The sequence below is a fragment of the Heterodontus francisci genome, chromosome 1, assembly GCF_036365525.1.
Source record: "Heterodontus francisci isolate sHetFra1 chromosome 1, sHetFra1.hap1, whole genome shotgun sequence".
NCBI classification, from domain to species: Eukaryota; Metazoa; Chordata; class Chondrichthyes; order Heterodontiformes; family Heterodontidae; genus Heterodontus; species Heterodontus francisci.
In genome coordinates this window covers 86,777,690-86,792,434 of record NC_090371.1, presented here as the reverse complement: position 1 = coordinate 86,792,434, position 14,745 = coordinate 86,777,690, and the positions used below count along the sequence as shown (strand labels likewise).

Genomic DNA, 14,745 nt, shown 5'->3' with positions numbered 1-14,745 from the left:
GGAATTCTATTCCCCGGAGAGTGGTGGAGGAAGGGTCATTCAATGTTTTTAAGGCAGAGGTAGACAGATTCTTGACCAACAAGGGAGTCAAAGGGCACCGTAGGTAGGCAGGAAAGTGGAGTTGTGTCCACAAATAGATCAGTCGTGATCTTATAGAATGGCGGAGCAGGTTAGAGGGGCCAATTAGCCTATTCCTGCTCCTAGTTCGAATGTACATTCTGTAACCTCATGACATGACATATTCCTCACCCTACCATTACCAACAAGCCAGGGGATCAACCCTGGTTCAATGAGATGTGTAGGAGAGCATGCTAGGAGCAGCACTAAGCATACCTAAAGAATGAGGTGCCAACCTGGGGAAGCTACAACACAGGACTATAAGCACACAAAATAGTGGAAGCAGCATGCGATAGACAGAGTTAAGTGATCCCACAACCAACTGATCAGATCAAAGCTCAGCAGTCCTGCCACATTAAATCGTGAATGGTGGTGGGCTATTAAACAACTAACAGGAGGAGGAGGCTCCACAAATATCCACATGCTAAATGATGGGGGAGCCCAGCAAATCAGTAAAAAAGCATTTGCAACTATCTTCAGCCAGAAGTGCCAAGTGGATGGTCCATCTCTGCCTCCTCCTGAGGTTCCCAGCATCACAAATGCCAGTCTTCATTCAATTCGATTTACTCCATGTGCTATCAGGAAATAGCTGAACACACTGGATACAGTGAAGGTTATGGGCCCTGACAACCTTCCTGCTATAGTACTGAAGACTTGTGCAACGGAACTAGCCACAGCCCTAGCCAAGGTGTTGCAGGACAGCTATGACATTGGCATCTACCTGATGATGCGAAAAATTGTCCAGGTACGTCCTATCCACAAAAAGCAGGACAAATAGGTTAGTGTGCAGGTTCAGCAAGTAATTAGGACAGCTAATAGAATGTTATTGTTTATTGCGAGGGGAATTGAATACAGAAGTAGGGAGGTTATGCTTCAGCTATACAGGGCATGAGTGAGACCACATCTGGAGTACAGTGTACAGTATTGGTCTCTTTCTTTAAGGAAGAATGTAAATGGATTGGAAGCAGTTCAGAGTAGGTTTACTAGACTAATATCAGGAATGGGCAGGTCATCTTGAGGATAGACAGGCTAGGCTTGTATCTGCTGGAGTTTAGAAGAGTAAGAGGCGACTTGATTGAAACACATAAGATCTTGTAGGGTCTTGACAGGGTGGATGTGGAAAGGATGTTTCCTCTTGTGGAAGAATCTAGAACTAGGGGTCACTATCTTAAATGGGGGAGCAGGCTGGAGGGGCCGTGTGGCCTACTCCTGCCCCTAATTTGTATGTATATAAATCCAATCCAACCAATTACTGCCCCATCAGTCTACCCTCAATCATTAGCAGAGTGATGGCAGGTGTCATTGACAGTGCTATCAAACAGCACTTGGTCAGTAACGACCTGCTAACCGATGTTCAGTTTGGATTCCACCGTAGAACCATAGAATGGTCACAGCGCAGAAGGTGGCCATTTGACCAGTTGTGTTTGTGCCGGCTCTCTGCAAGAGCAACTCACCCAGTCCCATTCCAGTGCCTTTTACACAGAGCCCTGCAAAATATTTCTCTTAAGATAATTATCCAATTCTTTTGAAAGCCACAATTGAATCTGCCTCCACCATTCGGCTCCAGATCTCATTACAATCGTGGTTCAAACATAGACAAAAGAGCTGAATTCTAGAGGTGAAATGAGAGTGACTGCCCTTGACTTCAAGGCAGCATTTCACTGTGTGGCATCAAGGGGCCCTTGCAAAATTGAAGTCAATGGGAATCAGAGGGAAAACTCCCCACTGGTTGGAGTCATACCTAGCACAAAGGAAGATGGTAGTGGTTGGTGGAGACCAATCATCTCAGTCCCAGGACATCACTGCAGGAGTTCCTCTCTACCATCTTTAGCTACTTCATCAGTAACCTTCCCTCAAGGTCAGAAGTGCAGATGTTCACTGCACAGTGTTCTGCACAATTTGTAACTTCTCAGATGCTGAAGCAGTCATTGCCCATAAGCAGGAACACCTGGACAGCATTCAGGCTTGGGCTGATAAATGGCAAGGAACATTCATACCACCCAGGTACCAGGCAATGACCATCTCTAACAAGAGAGAATCTAACCATCTCCCCTTGACTCTCATCGACATTGCCATCACTAAATCCCCTCACTGCCAACATTTTGGTGGGGTGGGGGGAGGTTATCATTGACCGGATACTTAACTGGACTACCTGTACAAATACTGTGGCGACAACAGCAGGTCAGAGGCTGGGAATTCTGCGACAAATAACTTGCCTGACTTCCCAAAGCCTGTCCACCATCGACGAGACCCAACTCAGGAGTGTGATCGAATACTCTCCGCTTGCCTGGATGGGTGCAGTTCTAACAACATTCAAGAAGATCGACTCGATCTGGGACAAAGCAGCCTGCTTGATTGGCACCCCATTCACCACCTTAAATATTCACTCCCTCCACCACTGATGCACAGTGGCAGCAGTGTGTACCATTTGTAAGATGCACTGCAGCAATTTGCCAAACCTCCTTCCAAGCCCACGATCTTTATTCCTCTAGAAGAACAAGGGCACCTGCACGTCCGTCTTCACGCCACACACCATCCTGACTTGGAACGATATCATCGTTCCTTCACTGTCTGAGTCAAAAACCTGGAACTCCCTTCCTAACAGCACTGTTGGCGTACCCACACCATGGACTGTAGCGGTTCAAGAAGATGGCTTACCACCAACATCTCAAGGGCAATTAGGGATGGGCAGCAAATGCTGGCCTTGCCAACGACATTCACATCCCATGAAAGAATAAAAAAGTGATTCCAGGATAGTATGTTGCCTCCCTGGTGCGAGGGACAAGGATGCTTTTGAGTGGCTGCCGCACATTCTGATCTGGGTGGATGAACAGTTGGTGGTCGATATTGGTACCAATGACATAGATAGAAAGAGGAATTAGATCCTGCAGGCAGATTTTAGGGATCTAGGAAATAAATTAATAAGCTGCACCTCAACAATATTAATCTCTGGATTACTCCCAGTGATACTTGCAAGTGAGCACAGAAAAAGGAGGATCGTACAGATGAATGCCTGGCTGGAGAGATGGTGCAAGAGAGAGGGCTTTAAATTCCTGGGACATTGGGACCGTTCTGAGGGGGGTAGGATCTGTACAAGCTGGATGGGTTGTACCTCCATCGGGCTAAGGACCCATATAGTTGCTGGAAGGTTTGGTACTGCTGTTGGGGAGGGTGTAAACTAGCTTGGTAGGGGGAAGGACTCTGAGTGTAGATTCAGAAGGGAGAAAAACAAAGCTGAGCATAGTAGACAAGAAATTAATAAGCAAGTGTGAAAGGCAAAGTAAATGAAGGCTAGAAAATAGACAACAAAGGAGTTTGGTAGTGCTTAATGGTGTCTACTTCAATGCAAGGAGTCCAGCAAATAAGACCGATGGGTTCAGGGCACAGATCCACACTTGGAAGTTTATTACTGTAGTTATTACTGAAACATGGCTTAAAGAAGGGCAGCATTGGCAGCTTAACATTCCTGGTTACAGGGTTTTCTGATTAGATGGGGGGGTGTTTTGTAATAAAAGCAAAATACTGCGGATGCTGGAAATCTGAAACAAAAGCAAGAAATGCTGGAATCACTCAGCAGGTCTGGCAGCATCTGTGGAAAGAGAAGCAGAGTTAACGTTTCGGGTCAGTGACCCTTCTTCAGAACTGACAAATATTAGAAAAGTCACAGATTATAAGCAAGTGAGGTGGGGGTGGGGCAAGAGATAACAAAGGAGAAGGTGCAGATTGGACCAGGCCACACAGCTGACCAAAAGGTCACGGAGCAAAGGCAAACAATATGTTAATGGTGTGTTGAAAGACAAAGCATTCGTACAGATTAGGTGTAAATACACTGAATATTGAACAGCAGCAAGTGCAAACCTGAAAAAAAACAGTGGGTAAGCAAACTGAACAGACTAAGATGAAATGAAATAAATGCAAAAAAAAATTGTAAAAAATGTAAAGAATGTAAAAAAAAAAAGGAAGAAAAAATGACTAAAAATGAAAGTAAAGTGGGGGGCTGTCATGCTCTGAAATTATTGAACTCAATGTTCAGTCCGGCAGGCTGTAGTGTGCCTAATCGGTAGATGAGATGCTGTTCCTCGAGCTTGCGTTGATGTTCACTGGAACACTGCAGCAATCCCAGGACAGAGCAGGGGGGAGTGTTTTGTAATATTGGTTAAAGAAACAATTATAGCTGTGGGGAGGAATGCTAGAAGGATAATTAATTTTTTTAAAAATTCATTCTTGGGATGTGAGCATCGCTGATAAGGCCAACATTTATTGCCCATCCCTAATTATCCTTGAACAGGTGATGGTGAGCCGTGTTCTTGAACCGCTGCAGATCATGGTGTAGGTACTATTATGACCGAGGTGGGAGGAATGCACTGTTAATTCAGTCCCACTTCTCTTCTGGTCACAACATATTAAAAATTTTCCCACTTACTGAAGCAGTCAATCAGATACACTGTTTTCCCCAGTATAGAACACATTAACCAGGTTTCTTGACTGAACAACAAAATTAACAGTTTATTATAGAACAAGTCTTAACTAGTAATAAAGTAAAACATAAACATGCAGATCAAATTTTTAAAAGTCCCCTTTCTACCTTAACCAAATTTTAAAAGTCCCTTTTTACCTCAGTCCCTTCACACTCACACACACTAATACACACAGGTTAACTGAAAAAATAAAAAAGGATTTTTAGATCAGAGCTCTATTACGGACAAAAAAAACACACCCAGGCAGATCACTTGCCCACCCCTGGAAAAATAAAAGCAGATGAGACACAGTCCAACCTCTGGAAGTGACCTGTCTGCGTGTGTTCAGAATAGTTCTCTTCAGGTGGCGTTGAAAACTAAATTAGCAGGCCTTTCTCAAATACAGGAAACAAGATAATTGACACAGTGAACTTCACAGAATCTTTTAGGGAATTGCGGGAAAGAGAGTTGGATTGTAGTCTTCTGTTCTTCCTTGGAATTCTCTTCTTCTTCTGTCCTTTTTTGACACTTGAGTAGCACTTGACTTTTATCTCCTTCCAGAAGGTAAAGCCACACACACACTGACTAACAACCAAAATGCTTTTCAGGTTATCTGCCCATCCCAAATGCTCTCTCTTACTACTGGATTGGCCAATCAAAGGAGCTTTTCTACCAGGGTTTCTGTTCGAAGCCTAACCCGAGCTATGTGACAACCAGCAACACTGTTGCCAATCCAACTCCCTCAGTGCCCTTGATGGTTTCCTTTTTTGTAAAAAGAAACCTGGTCCACATTTATTCAGCTTAACTGTCAATTTCCTTTTAAAAAAAAAACTTTTTTTTTAACAAAGATGAATCACTTTCATAACAGTACACCCAAAGTACTGTTAGGAGGAGAGTTCCAGGATTTTTATCCAGTGACAGTGAAGGGATGACAATATAATTCCAAGTCAGATGGTGTGTGTGACTTGAAGGAGATCTTGCAGGTGGTAGTGTTCCCATGCAAGCGCTGCCCTTGTCCTTCTAGGTAGTAGAGGTCACTGGTTTGGAAGGTGCTGTGGAAGGAGCCTTGGCAAATTGTTGTAGTGCATCTTTTAGATGGTACACACTGCTGTCACTGTATGTCATGGAGGGAGTGAATGTTTAAGGTGGTGGATGGGGTGCCGATCGAGTAGTCAGCATTGTCTTGGGTGGCGTCAAACTTCTTCAGTGTTGTTGGAGCTGCACACGTCCACACATGTGGACAGTATTTCATTACACTCCTGACTTGTGCCTTGTAGGTGGTGGACAGGCTTTGGGGAGTCAGGAGGTGACTTACTCCCCGCAGAATTCCGAGACTCTGACCGACTCTTGTAGCCGCAGTATTTATATGGTTCGTCTAGTTAAGTTTCTGTTCAATGGTAATCCCCTGGATGATGTTGGTGGGGGATTCAGTGATGGTAATACCATTGAATATCAAGGGAAAATGGTTAGATTCTCTCTCGTTGGTGATGATCATTGCAAGGCACATGTGTGGTGTGAATTTTAGTTGCCACTTATAAGCCCAAGCCTGAATGTTATCCAGGTGTTGCTCTATGTGGTCATGGACTGCTTCAGTATCTGAGGAGTTGCAAATGGTACTGAACACTGCAATCATCTCCAAACATCCCCATTTCTGGCCTTATGTTGGAGGGGAGGTCATTGAAGCAGCTGAAGATGGTTGAGCCTGGGACACAACCCTGAGGAATTCCTGCAGCAATGTCCTGACATGAGATGATTGACCTCCAACAAACGCAACCATCTTCCTTTTGAGTTAGGTATGACTCCAACCAGTGGAGAGTTTTCCTCCTGATTACCGTTGCTAGGGCTCCTTGGTACTGTGTTGGTCTCTTTACCTAAGGTAGGCTATACCTCCCTTAGATGGGGTGCATCAAAAGTTTACTAGATTGATGAGAGGGTTGTCCTATGAGGAGAGATTGAGTGAGTAGAATAGGCCTATATTATATGGAGTTTAGAAGATTGAGAGGTAATCTCATTGAAACAACATATAAAATCCTCAGATGGCTTGACAGGGTAGATGCTGAGAGGCTGCTTCCCCTGGCTGGTGAATCTAGAACTCAGGGTCATAATCTCAGGATAAGGGATCGGCCATTTAGGACTGAGATGAGGAGAAATTTCTTCACTGAGAGGGTTGTGAATCTTTGGAATTATCTTTGGAGAAGCATGGATCTCCTTGAAGCAAAGGAAATTAAGAGGAGATTTGATAGAGGTGTACAAGATTATGACAGGTTTAGATATAGTAGACAAAGATGAGCTGTTCCATTAGTTGATGGTACAAGGACCAGGGGGCACAGATTTTAGATTTTGGGCAAGAGATGCAGGGGGGGATATGAGGAAGAACTTTTTTACACAGTGAGTGGTAATGACCTGGAACTCGCTGCCTTCAAGGATGGTAGAAGTGGAGATGAATGATTTCAAAAGGAAGCTGGATGCATACTTGAAGGAAATAAACTTAGAGTTATGAGGATAGAGCAGGGGACTGGGACTGATTGATTGGATTGCTGTACAGAGAGCCAGCATGGACTCGATGGACTGAATGGCCTCCTCTGCTGCTATTATATGACCCCAGAGAGTTGTGGATACTTCATTGTTGAGTATATTTAAGACTGAGGTCAATAGATTTTTGGGCTCGAAGGGAACCAGGGGATATGAGGATCGGGCAGGAAAGTGGAATTGAGGTTGAGGATCAGTCATGATCTTATTAAATGGCTGAGCAGGCTCAGGAGCCGTATGGCCTACTCTTACTCTTATTTCTTAATGCTCTTATGGATCAAAATCTTGGAACTCCCTGACAGCACTGTGGATGGACCTTGACCACCGAAGACTGCAACAGTTCAAGAAGACAGCTCACCACCACCTTCTCAAGGATAATGAGAGATAGGCAATAAATACTGGCTTTGGCAGCGACGCCCACATCCCGTGAATGAATGAAGGAAAAATAAAATTTGCTCCAAAAAGCTGTACCATTGTCACGGTGTGAATTTTTGAGTGTTTACTCCAGTTTAAAATATTTAACTCTGTTTACCAGTCTATGTTTAATGGCCATCAGCATTCTTTCCAAAATCGATGTTTTGCATTCTTTCTGCTCATCAAAACAATTCTGGAAATACTTGTCGTAATCTCTGAGCAACATTAATACTATTATTTAATACTGTACTTTTTTTTTGCTTTGCTTTCAAAACGAGCAGGATGATCAAGAATCTCAAGATTCCTGCCTGCAATGTGGGACATTTTGAGAAGTGTAGCAGTGATTCATCTTCAACTGTTTGCAAATCTCAAGTTTTTGATACAAATTTGTATGATAGTGCATTTTTATACTTCATTTAAATAGTTCCACAATTGATTACCTTTAAATTGAGGTTGTTTCACGAGACAAAATTGTAATTTTTAATTTGAATGTTTCATGTTATGCTATAATTTCACATTTGCATTTTGGTTAAAAATCTACAAGCATTCGGGGGTAATAATGAGAAACGTCTGACTAAAAGTACCATCTAATTCAAAAGGTTTCTGTTACAGTTCAGTTCTTTCGGTTGTTTCTAATCTGTTATGAGGTCTACTGTGGGTAGTAAGTTTAACATGACATACTTAAGGTTACATTTGAATGTAATGTCTTTTCTTTTCAACCTGAATGATGGAGCTTTCTGTTCAGTTGGAGTGACCTACCATGACACTGCTAGGCAACAAGGAGGAGTTTTTCTGTGCAAATTGACAATCGTAGCAGGCAGGATTCCCCAATCAGCTGTGTGCTCTGCTGAAAAGCCGGTGCTGACGGATGAGCTTGTTTAGTCAGCTGGTAGGAATGAAGTGAAAGCTGTAGCCAGCAAGAACAAGGCAGTGCATGTGAACATTTTTTGATTGTGGCTTGGCAAGGGTGAGAATCAAAAAGATAATGCTGCTCAAGGTCTGTCTGAGTCTGCCACAAATTGTATTTAAGTAAGATTATAGAGCTTTATGTTGTCCTCATGGTAGGCATTGTGCAGTTCTGTTAGCACTATAGTAGAACGTTCTATAGAAAAAAAAAGAAAAGTTAATTGGGTGAGCACTGTTAGATTAAGCTATCTACAGAATGTTTTCTGTGAGGCAAAGTACTGGGTAATATGCCACGCACTTGCAATTGATTGGAACAATTTTAATAATGTTGATAAAGTTAGTTATTGATTCAAAGAGCTGCTATATTTACAATATGCATTTCCATACAATATGTTTATAAATGTTTAAATGTTGAACTGATGAATTGTGTTGGTGAATTGAACTGACACATTGGCTCGTCCAAGATTGGGAGCTATTTTATTTCCTTTGTCGAATCTGAAATGGTTGTCCTACTTGGAAAATGTGGACGAATAATATTTAAGAGCTGGTAGGTGTTCATACATTCACAGGTCATCTCATGGCTGTCTCGGTTTGAACGCAAGTGAAATATTAAAGAGGGTGCTCATTCAGCAAAATGCTACCTACAGGACCAAATATCATAATATTAGGTCTTTCCAGCAGAGTCCTGAGATATTGGCTAAATTAACCCATGTCACAAACTGTGTATATGTGTTTGCGCACACGTTAAATGTTTTTCATGTTATCCTTTTGATTCTGTTGGTCTCCATGATCAATGATACATTAGTTTTTTTTCTTCGGCTACAGGAAATGCATTGTAAGTACACAATTGTTCATTAATCTTGAAAGGAAATTCTTTGAGGATATCTGTTTGGAGTGGTAATATGCATGTTTTGTGGCCTAATGTAGGGCTACTGTAATTACTTAGGTTTACAATGCCTGCCTTTGTGAAAGGGATACTGTGAACACAAATTTCAGAGGAAGATGCATACTTGTGCTTTATTTTTATTTTTAAAACTTCAATCCTTTTTTAATGCTTTTCTTAAATTCAATAACTTTTCATCAAATAAGTTGGAAGCAACACAACACAATTAAAGTCAATCCAGTGTATTTCCTAAGACTTTTTTATGGATTTAGAAGACTTTGTGACATTATATTAAAAAAATGTTGCCTGTTCACTCTATATAGGCCAATAAATATTCAAAAGTATGACAAAGAATAATGTGTCCGGTTGTGAGGACGTCCTAAACCGAGAGAGTGAAACTGATAGGCCGGAATTTTACGCCGCCCCAGCGGGTCGGCTGCTGGCGTTGGGGCGGCGTAAAATTGAGCGGCAGGCTCCGGGAGGCCTACCCGCCTCAATTCCGCCTCCGGACAAGTTTATAGAGGTCAGGCAGAGGGGCAGGGGCTGGGAAACGGCCCACCCACCCGAGGCCAATCAAGACCCTTAAGTAGCCACTTAACGGCCACTTAAGGACCCTCGCCTTTTTTTTTTACTCAAGATGGCTCCTGGGCTGGAAGCTCCCTAGGAAGCTCCCTTGCTGTTCAACTCTATCCATGGCCATCTGCTCCCATCCCTAACGTTTTCTCCCCCAATCTGCCCTCTTAAACTGTTTAAATTCCCCTGGCTCTTTAAATCAGTTCATTTTAGCCCTATCTAAAAGTTAACAGTTAGTTTAGTGTATGTTACCTGGGCCCACTGCCCTCCCCCAGCCACACCTGCTCTTTGTTTTCTCAATGAAATTGATCCGGATGAAACTGACGAGCACAGCTGCCGATACTTCAATCTCCGATCCTGCTGTCTTCACAGTCCAGAGTGTCTGCAGCCACGGCATGCGGTAAGTCCATTGAGGTGAAGAAGGAGCTGCGGGACCCGAGAGAAGTCCTGTGAAAAGGTGCCCCGAACACCCAAAACATCCACGAACGGCCCCCCCCGGCCGCAACTTCAAAGCGCCCGCGGGAGATGGCTCGGAGAGCATCTGCAGCGCACTGTCGGCAATGCTGCATGCCTTTATTTAAACCACTGCAAAAAAAAAACCCTTAGCAAATGTAATCACCTCTAAGTCTGCCAAATGATGCTTCACCTCCCGAAGGACGTGGATGAGCTTTCCGGACGTCGATGGTGGGCACTGAGGAAATGGCTTATTACCTGCACCAGATTCCACCCCCCCTCCCCCCCCCCCTTTACCCCCCTTCCACCCCCCCCCCCACCCCCGTCCCCTTCCCTGCTCCACCCTCTCAGCTCACCCCCTCACAACCCCGTCCCAGCCCGCCCCCCCCCTCGCACCATCTTCACCCCGCACCCCCTTCCCCTGCACCCCCCCCCCCACCCCCTCCCTCTACCCCTCCCCCTTGCATCCCCTCCTCCCACCGGCACCATCCTACACCTGTGTAGGGGCCCCAACAACCTCACTGCCTTGTGGGCGTCTCGGGAGAGACCAAGGCTGAGGGAGTAAACCCTAACAGAAAATCCGGAGCGGAACCCCGTAGGCGGTCATGTGTCACCTTTGGCATGTTTCCGGCAGTTCCTGCAGCCATACTGGTGCCAAACGTCGTGTCCTGCACTCCTTTGGACCCCACCAGAAAGGCCGAGAGGGGGGTTTTGACGACTGGGCAACTCTCAACCCCCATAAATTTGCCCAGGCATGCGCCATGGAGAGGTCACTCCATAGTTGCCTCACAGCGACTAAAACAACACGGAAGGCAGCAGTTACGGGTTATAAGTCCAGATAAATTGGCGTAGAAACTGGGCGCCACGGGTTGCCTTTGTCGGTGGGAGAGGTCATTGCACCTCACTGGACAGCTACCGCCCGCCTCAAACCGGGCAGCCCCCGGTCAATAAGGTTCTGTCCCGCCACAGTCTGCCTGCTTCAATGGGTGCTTGGAGCTCAGGGTCATTGCCCGAAAGGTGGACTGATACACCGCACCAAACAACATGAAAAAAGGAAAGAAGGTACCAGCCCTTCGCTTTGCAAGCTGGAACGTCAGAACTATGTGTCCTGGCCTGTCGGAAGACCTTACACAAATCAACGATTCTCGGAAGACCGCCATCATTAACAACGAGCTCAGTAGATTCAATGTGGACATTGCAGCACTTCAGGAGACTCGCCTCCCCGCGAGTGGCTCTCTAGCAGAGCAAGACTACACCTTCTTCTGGCAGGGCAGGGATCCTGAAGAACCAAGACAGCATGGAGTGGGCTTCGCCATCAGAAACTCCTTGCTCAGCATGATAGAGCCTCCCTCAAATGGCTCGGAACGCATACTGTCCATCCGACTGCTCACCACCTCTGGTCCAGTACACCTACTCAGCATCTATGCTCCAACACTCTGCTCCGCACCTGAAGCTAAAGACCAGTTCTATGAACAACTCCATAACATCATTAGCAGCATCCCCAACACCGAACACCTATTCCTGCTGGGGGACTTTAATGCCAGGGTTGGGGCCGACCATGACTCATGGCCCTCCTGCCTTGGGCGCTATGGCGTTGGAAGGATGAATGAGAACGGGCAGAGACTGCTTGAGTTGTGTACCTATCATAACCTCTGCATCACCAACTCGTTCTTTCACACTAAACCCTGTCACCAGGTTTCATGGAGGCACCCAAGATCACGTCGTTGGCACCAGCTAGACCTCGTTGTCACAAGGCGAGCCGCCTTAAACAGTGTTCAAATCACACGCAGCTTCCACAGTGCGGACTGCGACACCGACCACTCCCTGGTGTGCAGCAAGGTTAGACTCAGACCAAAGAAGTTGCATCATTCCAAGCAGAAGGGCCACCCGCGCATCAACACGAGCAGAATTTCTCACCCACAGCTGTTACAAAAATTTCTAAATTCACTTGTAACAGCCCTTCAAAACACTCCCACAGGGGATGCTGAGACCAAGTGGGCCCACATCAGAGACGCCATCTATGAGTCAGCTTTGACCACCTACGGCAAAAGTGCGAAGAGAAATGCAGACTGGTTTCAATCTCATAATGAAGAGCTGGAACCTGTCATAGCCGCTAAGCGCATTGCACTTTTGAACTACAAGAAAGCCCCCAGCGATTTAACATCCGCAGCACTTAAAGCAGCCAGAAGTACTGCACAAAGAACAGCTAGGCATTGCGCAAACGACTACTGGCAACACCTATGCAGCCATATTCAGCTGGCCTCAGACACCGGAAACATCAGAGGAATGTATGATGGCATGAAGAGAGCTCTTGGGCCAACCATCAAGAAGATCACCCCCCTCAAATCTAAATCGGGGGACATAATCACTGACCAACGCAAACAGATGGACCGCTGGGTTGAGCACTACCTAGAACTGTACTCCAGGGAGAATGCTGTCACTGAGACTGCCCTCAATGCAGCCCAGCCTCTACCAGTCATGGATGAGCTGGACATACAGCCAACCAAATCGGAACTCAGTGATGCCATTGATTCCCTAGCCAGCGGAAAAGCCCCTGGGAAGGACAGCATTACCCCTGAAATAATCAAGAGTGCCAAGCCTGCTATACTCTCAGCACTACATGAACTGCTATGCCTGTGCTGGGACGAGGGAGCAGTACCCCAGGACATGCGCGATGCCAACATCATCACCCTCTATAAAAACAAAGGTGACCGCGGTGACTGCAACAACTACCGTGGAATCTCCCTGCTCAGCATAGTGGGGAAAGTCTTTGCTCGAGTCGCTCTGAACAGGCTCCAGAAGCTGGCCGAGCGCGTCTACCCTGAGGCACAGTGTGGCTTTCGTGCAGAGAGATCGACTATTGACATGCTGTTCTCCCTTCGTCAGATACAGGAGAAATGCCGTGAACAACAGATGCCCCTCTACATTGCTTTCATTGATCTCACCAAAGCCTTTGACCTCGTCAGCAGACGTGGTCTCTTCAGACTACTAGAAAAGATCGGATGTCCACCAAAGCTACTAAGTATCATCACCTCATTCCATGACAATATGAAAGGCACAATTCAACATGGTGGCTCCTCATCAGAGCCCTTTCCTATCCTGAGTGGTGTGAAACAGGGCTGTGTTCTCGCACCCACACTTTTTGGGATTTTCTTCTCCCTGCTGCTTTCACATGCGTTCAAATCCTCTGAAGAAGGAATTTTCCTCCACACAAGATCAGGGGGCAGGTTGTTCAACCTTGCCCGTCTAAGAGCGAAGTCCAAAGTACGGAAAGTCCTCATCAGAGAACTCCTCTTTGCTGACGATGCTGCTTTAACATCTCACACTGAAGAATGCCTGCAGAGTCTCATCGACAGGTTTGCGTCTGCCTGCAATGAATTTGGCCTAACCATCAGCCTCAAGAAAACGAACATCATGGGGCAGGATGTCAGAAATGCTCCATCCATCAATATTGGCGACCACGCTCTGGAAGTGGTTCAAGAGTTCACCTACCTAGGCTCAACTATCACCAGTAACCTGTCTCTAGATGCAGAAATCAACAAGCGCATGGGTAAGGCTTCCACTGCTATGTCCAGACTGGCCAAGAGAGTGTGGGAAAATGGCGCACTGACACGGAACACAAAAGTCCGAGTGTATCAGGCCTGTGTCCTCAGTACCTTGCTCTACGGCAGCGAGGCCTGGACAACGTATGCCAGCCAAGAGCGACGTCTCAATTCATTCCATCTTCGCTGCCTTCGGAGAATACTTGGCATCAGGTGGCAGGACTATATCTCCAACACAGAAGTCCTTGAAGCGGCCAACACCCCCAGCTTATATACACTACTGAGTCAGCGGCGCTTGAGATGGCTTGGCCATGTGAGCCGCATGGAAGATGGCAGGATCCCCAAAGACACATTGTACAGCGAGCTCGCCACTGGTATCAGACCCACCGGCCGTCCATGTCTCCGTTATAAAGACGTCTGCAAACGCGACATGAAATCGTGTGACATTGATCACAAGTCGTGGGAGTCAGTTGCCAGCATTCGCCAGAGCTGGCGGGCAGCCATAAAGACAGGGCTAAATTGTGGCGAGTCGAAGAGACTTAGTAGTTGGCAGGAAAAAAGACAGAGGCGCAAGGGGAGAGCCAACTGTGCAACAGCCCCAACAAACAAATTTCTCTGCAGCACCTGTGGAAGAGCCTGTCACTCCAGAATTGGCCTTTATAGCCACTCCAGGCGCTGCTTCACAAACCACTGACCACCTCCAGGCGCGTATCCATTGTCTCTCGAGATAAGGAGGCCCAAAAGAAAGAAAAAGAAAGGACCCTCGCCCGCCTCCACAGGTATTTTACCCATGGCAAATGGGTGTGCTGGGGACGTGAAAGGCCGCCCAGCGATAGCTGCCGGCCTTTCTGTGTCCTGGGTGGTGGGCATG

At 46.1% G+C, this 14,745-nt stretch overlaps 1 protein-coding gene across 6 annotated transcripts in view; it reads left to right on the top strand.

Annotated features, from left to right (window-relative positions):
* Positions 1-14,745, top strand: part of LOC137370556 (atos homolog protein B) — a 172,057-nt gene that overhangs the window by 52,820 nt on the left and 104,492 nt on the right. Inside the window, exon 1 of one of the 6 annotated variants that reach the window (XM_068032727.1) lies at positions 8,494-8,514. The exons of the other annotated variants lie outside the window; for them this stretch is intronic. The gene's annotated coding sequence lies outside the window, so the exon portion shown is untranslated. Of the gene's footprint in view, positions 1-8,493; positions 8,515-14,745 lie in introns of those variants that run through there. 6 annotated transcript variants of the gene reach the window in all.